At 46.5% G+C, this 5,136-nt stretch overlaps 1 long non-coding RNA gene across 1 annotated transcript; it reads right to left on the reverse strand.

The window, feature by feature from the left end:
- Positions 1 to 820: 820 nt before the first annotated feature.
- On the reverse strand, positions 821 to 5,130 carry LOC145719499 (uncharacterized). The gene is made up of 2 exons (XR_014142417.1): positions 2,074 to 5,130; positions 821 to 1,114 (listed from the first exon to the last, which is right to left on the reverse strand). It is a non-coding gene; the product is annotated as an uncharacterized LOC145719499 (long non-coding RNA).
- Positions 5,131 to 5,136: the final 6 nt, after the last annotated feature.

Genomic DNA, 5,136 nt, shown 5'->3' on the forward strand with positions numbered 1-5,136 from the left:
CGTTGCCGAATAAATGGACTGGTTCAGCTGTGGGGTGGGGAGCTGGAGTGAAGGCGATGAGAAATAAAAGGGGGGAAAATGGAAAATAGTATCTGTTCTAAGAGGGGGAAATGGAAGATAATATCTGTTCTAAAGCCCTGTTGCTTAAAGTATAACTACTTTAAGAACAAAATTTCAGTAGCATTTAGAAACTTACTGCCATGTGACATAGGAATTCTATGTCTATTGATTCTCCTAATAAATAACTTGAGCTTCTATTTTATGTGTCTCTTGCATTTTATCTTTCTAGGAAATCATTTTTCATGTATGTTATAGAATATCGTCCACAACAGATAGATTATTGGAACAAAACTTTAAAGATGCTCACCACTGTTGCCTGGGAAGCCCTCTCCTAGTGGGTCCGGTGTGGAGATGCCAGCCCATGCAGAGGAAGAAGGAAGGAAGGCCGGCTGACACCCTGCCTGGGGCGTCCAGCTCCCAGGGCCCCAAGGTGGGTTCCCACCTCTGTAGCACTGGTTAGGAAAGCTGCCTCAGGAGCCTGGGAGAGAGGATTTCAGGCCTCTTAGCCAGGCCTGGCCCCATCTCCCTGATGCCTGGGTTCACCCTCAGCTCCAAGTAAGGTCCATGTCCTTATTCTCAGGAACCACCACTTTGCACTTTCTTTACATTTCTTACAGAATCTACCCACAGGCTCCATCTTTAGGGTGAGGATTCCCTGCATGCCCAAGGACTGTGCTCATTTGGTCACTTTCTCAATCTGACTAAGTCACCCTCCCATCTCAAATCCCTTCACTGCCTTGAGAGAAAGGACTTCAGAGCCTAACAGTGTTACTATCCTTTTACTAAGGTCAAGAAAGTAATTCCTTACTTGACCAGACAGTTCACTGTAAAAGATAATATAAATGGCTCTTAAACATATAAAAACGATCTTCAACTTCACCCCCCAAAATAAGAGGAATATAAAATAAAATTACTGGGGCACCCGGGTGGCTCAGTCGTTAAGCCTCTGCCTTTGGCTCAGGTCATGATCCCAGGGTCCTGGGTTCGAGCCCCGCTTCGGGCTCCCTGCTCCTCGGGAAGCCTGCTTGTGTTCCATCTCTCACTGTGTCTCTCTCTGTCAAAGAAAGAAAGAAAATCTTTTAAAAAATTATACAGTAAAATTACTGAAGACACCATCTTTCACGTATCAGATTAACCACGATGAAAAGGTTTCTAATACACCGTGTTGGTGAGGATGTTGGGAAATGAACACTTCCATTCGCCACTGCAGAGAGTGAACACTGGAACTCCCTCTTTTGAAGAATGAATCCCTAAAAGCTCATCTACCTCCAAAGGCCAACAGAGGCACGTCTGGTACTCCATTACAAATGTCGGCAGACTCAGCCGTCCGTCTTGGTGCTCACACACATGGCCCGTCACCGTCCCCATGGCAGCCATTTCTTCCCTTTCTTTACTCATGCGCCTACCTCCTTCCCCAAGACCCTAGACAGCACAGAACCTCACCTCATCCCTCACCTAGAAAACCTGCCACCACTTATTCCCTCAGCAAACCCACGGGTGAGAGCCAGTCAGAGAACTCTGCTCGACCGGAAGTTCTGTGTCCATAGGAAAGGAGATCCAGGATTGTTCCGGAAAACTCACGAATGACTACCTAAGTATTTCCCCCGGCTCTGGATTAGGAACCGGTCCTTCCACACCCTTTAAGCAAGTCATAGTGGGAAAACCAGGAACAAAGAAACACAACAGCTACAACCTAGAAAATGTTATAGTAGCCTTCACTTTCTGGTCTACACTATAACCTGGAAAATGCTATGGTAGCCTAAACTCTCCCCGGTCTACACTACAAGGAACCAAACTTTTAGTGTTCTAAACCAGGGAGCTGAAGCCCAGATTACCACTGAAGGGCTTCTGACAACCGTTGAGGGAACCAGCCTTAGGACAAGGAGAAGTACTGGAAGGAGACTGGATCCCTAAAACCATGCGAAGCCACTGTGGGCCTATAGCCTGCTCTGCCCCTCATCGGATAATGTGAATTAATAAATGCCCCTCATGTGAATTAATAAATGTCTTTACCATTTCAACCAAATGGAGGGGCAGCTGGGTGGCTCAGTCAGTTGAACGGGCAACTCTTGGTTTAGGCTCAGGTCATAATCTCAGGGTCCTGGAATCGAGCCCCTTGTTGGACTCCGCACTCAGCGGGGAGTCTGCTTGCTTCAGGATTTTTCTTTCCCTCTGCCCCTCTCCCCGCTCACTCTCTAAAATAAATAAATAAATCTTTAAAAAAAAAGGAATAAATCGAAGGAGGGAGGCAAGATGGTGGCACGGTAGGGGAGCTCGTTTCATCTGGTCCCTTGAATGTAGCTAGATAACTATCAAATCATCCTGGACACCTATGAATTCAACCTGAGATGTAAGGAAAGAATTGCTGGAATTCTACAAACAGACAAGTGACCACTTTTTGCAAAGTAAGAGGTGCGGAGAAGTGAATCTGCGGGGATATGTGGGAAGATCATCTGCGGGGAGAGGGAGCCTGTGTAAGCCGGCCACAGGAAAGTGATACAGCCCCAGAGCGCAAAATCAGAACCTTTAGAAATCTTCTCCGCTAAGAGACAGCCCTGCCTGAAAGGGGCTCTGGTGGCAAGGTGGGGCAGCATCCAAGGTGGGACAGTGTGACCTCAGGATCCCTGGGGTCACAGGAAGAACAGGGGTGCTTGAGCCGGCAGAGTTCCCAGGCACTGGAGTGGGGAAACTGGTTAGGGTCAGGGAGCAGGGGGGGTTCTCAACTCAGTTTGCCATAAACCACGAACCACGGCTCATCTGGGTGACGGCTATTGTATGCGGGTCCTGCATAGGGCAGAAAAGGCGGCGACCCTCTGCCTTCTCCCAGGAGGATTGGTGCAGGCCCGCGCCACAGGAGCCTGCAGAGTTTGGCACACACAAAACTGAAGACCGCTTATCCCTGACAGTTTACTGAAGAGAGGGGACCTCGATCTTTTAGCTCCGGGCCTGGAAATCGGGGCGTGGCCATTTTTATTTTCATCCTCTAAAGTGGCCCAGAGAGCCTTCGGGGAATATAATCACATAGAGCAACTACAAGCAGTTTACACTGAGCCCGGCCCCCTGGCAAGGGGCGGTACAACTCCCCCCAGGCAAAGACACCTGAGAGTCAGCACAGCAGGCCACTCCCCCAGCAAACCAGCTGGAAGAACAGGTGAAGAAGTTTAGGAGCACACAGGAGTGCAAAACTCCAGCACTAGGGGAAAACAGTAAATTGAATTCAAAGGTTATTTCATGATTCGTTTATCTTTCAGTTTAAAATTTTCCTTTTCTTTTTTTCTTCCCAACCAGTTTCTTATTTTATCAACTCTTTCATTTTAAGTCGTTTTTGATTTTCATTTTCTACATTTACATTTTTTAGAGATATTCTTCAGTTTTGCTTCCTTCTGCTATATTCAGTTTTATGTCTGTACATATGTAACCTTGGTGATTTTACACTTCTGGGATTTAGTGTCTTTTAACAAACAGGCCAAAATACACCCAGGATTTCATGGAGGTTTGACCACCTGGGAGATTATATTCTCTCTTCTCCCACCCCCCAGCCACCCCCCCCCATTTCTTTTCTCTTCTCTTTTTTGGTTTCTGACCTCTTCGGATTTGACTAGTGTGTATTTTGCTTGCGTCGTGGTTGATATTTTTTATGTTGCTCTCTTGTTCATCCATTCTTCTCTGGGCAAAAGGAATAGAAGGAGGAATTCACAACAAAAGAAAGAACCGGAGGACATACTCTCTGCCATAGATCTAATTGATATGGACACAAGTAAAATGTCAGAGCTCGAATTCAGGATAAGGATTATGAACTTAGTAGCTGGGCTTGAAAAAAGCAGAAAAGGCACTAGAGAATCTGTTACTACAGAAATAAAACCTAATCAGGCCGAAATTAAAAATGCTTTAACTGAGATGCAGTCTAAATTCGATGCTCTAACAGCTAGGGTAAAAGAGGCAGAAGAGAGAGTAAGTGACATAAAAGACAAGACAAATCAGTGACACCATGCTGCGAAACAATATTAGAATTACTGCAGGCCCTGAGGAGAAAGAGAGAGAGAGAAAGAGGGACAGAAGGTATATATGAACAAATCATAGCTGAGAACTTTCCTAATCTGGGGAAGGATACAGGCATACAAGTTCAAGAGGTAGAGAGAACCCCTTTCAAAATCAATAAAAATATATCAGCACCCTGACATACAGTAGCGAAGCTTGCAAATTTCAGAAATAAAGAGAAAATCCGGAAAGCATCTCAAGACAAGAGGTTCCTAACCTAGACGGGTAGGAACATTAGGCTGGCAGCAGACCTATCCACAGAGATCTGGGAGGCCAGAAAGGGCTGACATGATATATTCAGGGTACTAAATGAGAAAAACATACAGCCAAGAATACTTTATCCAGCAAGGCTGTCATTCAGAATGGAAGGAGAGCTAAAGGGCTTCCTGGACAAATAGAAACTGAAAGACTATGTGACCACTAAACGAGCCCTGCAAGAAATACTAAAGGGGGGGACGCTTGGGTGGCTCAGTCGGCTAAGCATCTGCCTTCAGATCAGGTCATGATCCCAGGGTCCTGGGATCGAGCCCCGCACTGGGCTCCCTGCTCCGCGGTAAGCCTGCTTCTTCCTCTCCTACTCCCCCTGCTTGTGTTCCCTCTCTCGCTGTGTCTCTCTCTGTCAAATAAATAAAATCTTAAAAAAAGAAAGAAAGAAAGAAAGAAATACTAAAAGGGATCCTCTACGCCAAGAGAGAGCCCAAAAGTAACACTGGACCAGAAAGAAAAAGATCTACAGAAACAGGGACTATACAGGTAATACAACGGTACTAAATTCCTCTCTCTCAATAGTTACTCTGAATGTAAATGGGCTAAATGCTCCAATCAAAAGACACAGGGTAGGGGCGCCTGGGTGGCTCAGATGGTTAAGCGTCTGCCTTCGGCTCAGGTCATGATCCCAGGGTCCTGGGATCGAGCCCCGCATCGGGCTCCTGGCTCAGCGGGGAGCCTGCTTCTCCCTCTCCCTCTGCCTCTCTCCCTGCTCATGCTCTCTCTCGCTCTCTCTCTCTCTCCCTGTATCTCTGTGTCTCAAATGAATAA

The sequence above is a fragment of the Leptonychotes weddellii genome, unplaced genomic scaffold, assembly GCF_054177405.1.
Source record: "Leptonychotes weddellii isolate Sample4059 unplaced genomic scaffold, ASM5417740v2 HiC_scaffold_4869, whole genome shotgun sequence".
In the NCBI taxonomy this organism is placed as follows: Eukaryota; Metazoa; Chordata; class Mammalia; order Carnivora; family Phocidae; genus Leptonychotes; species Leptonychotes weddellii.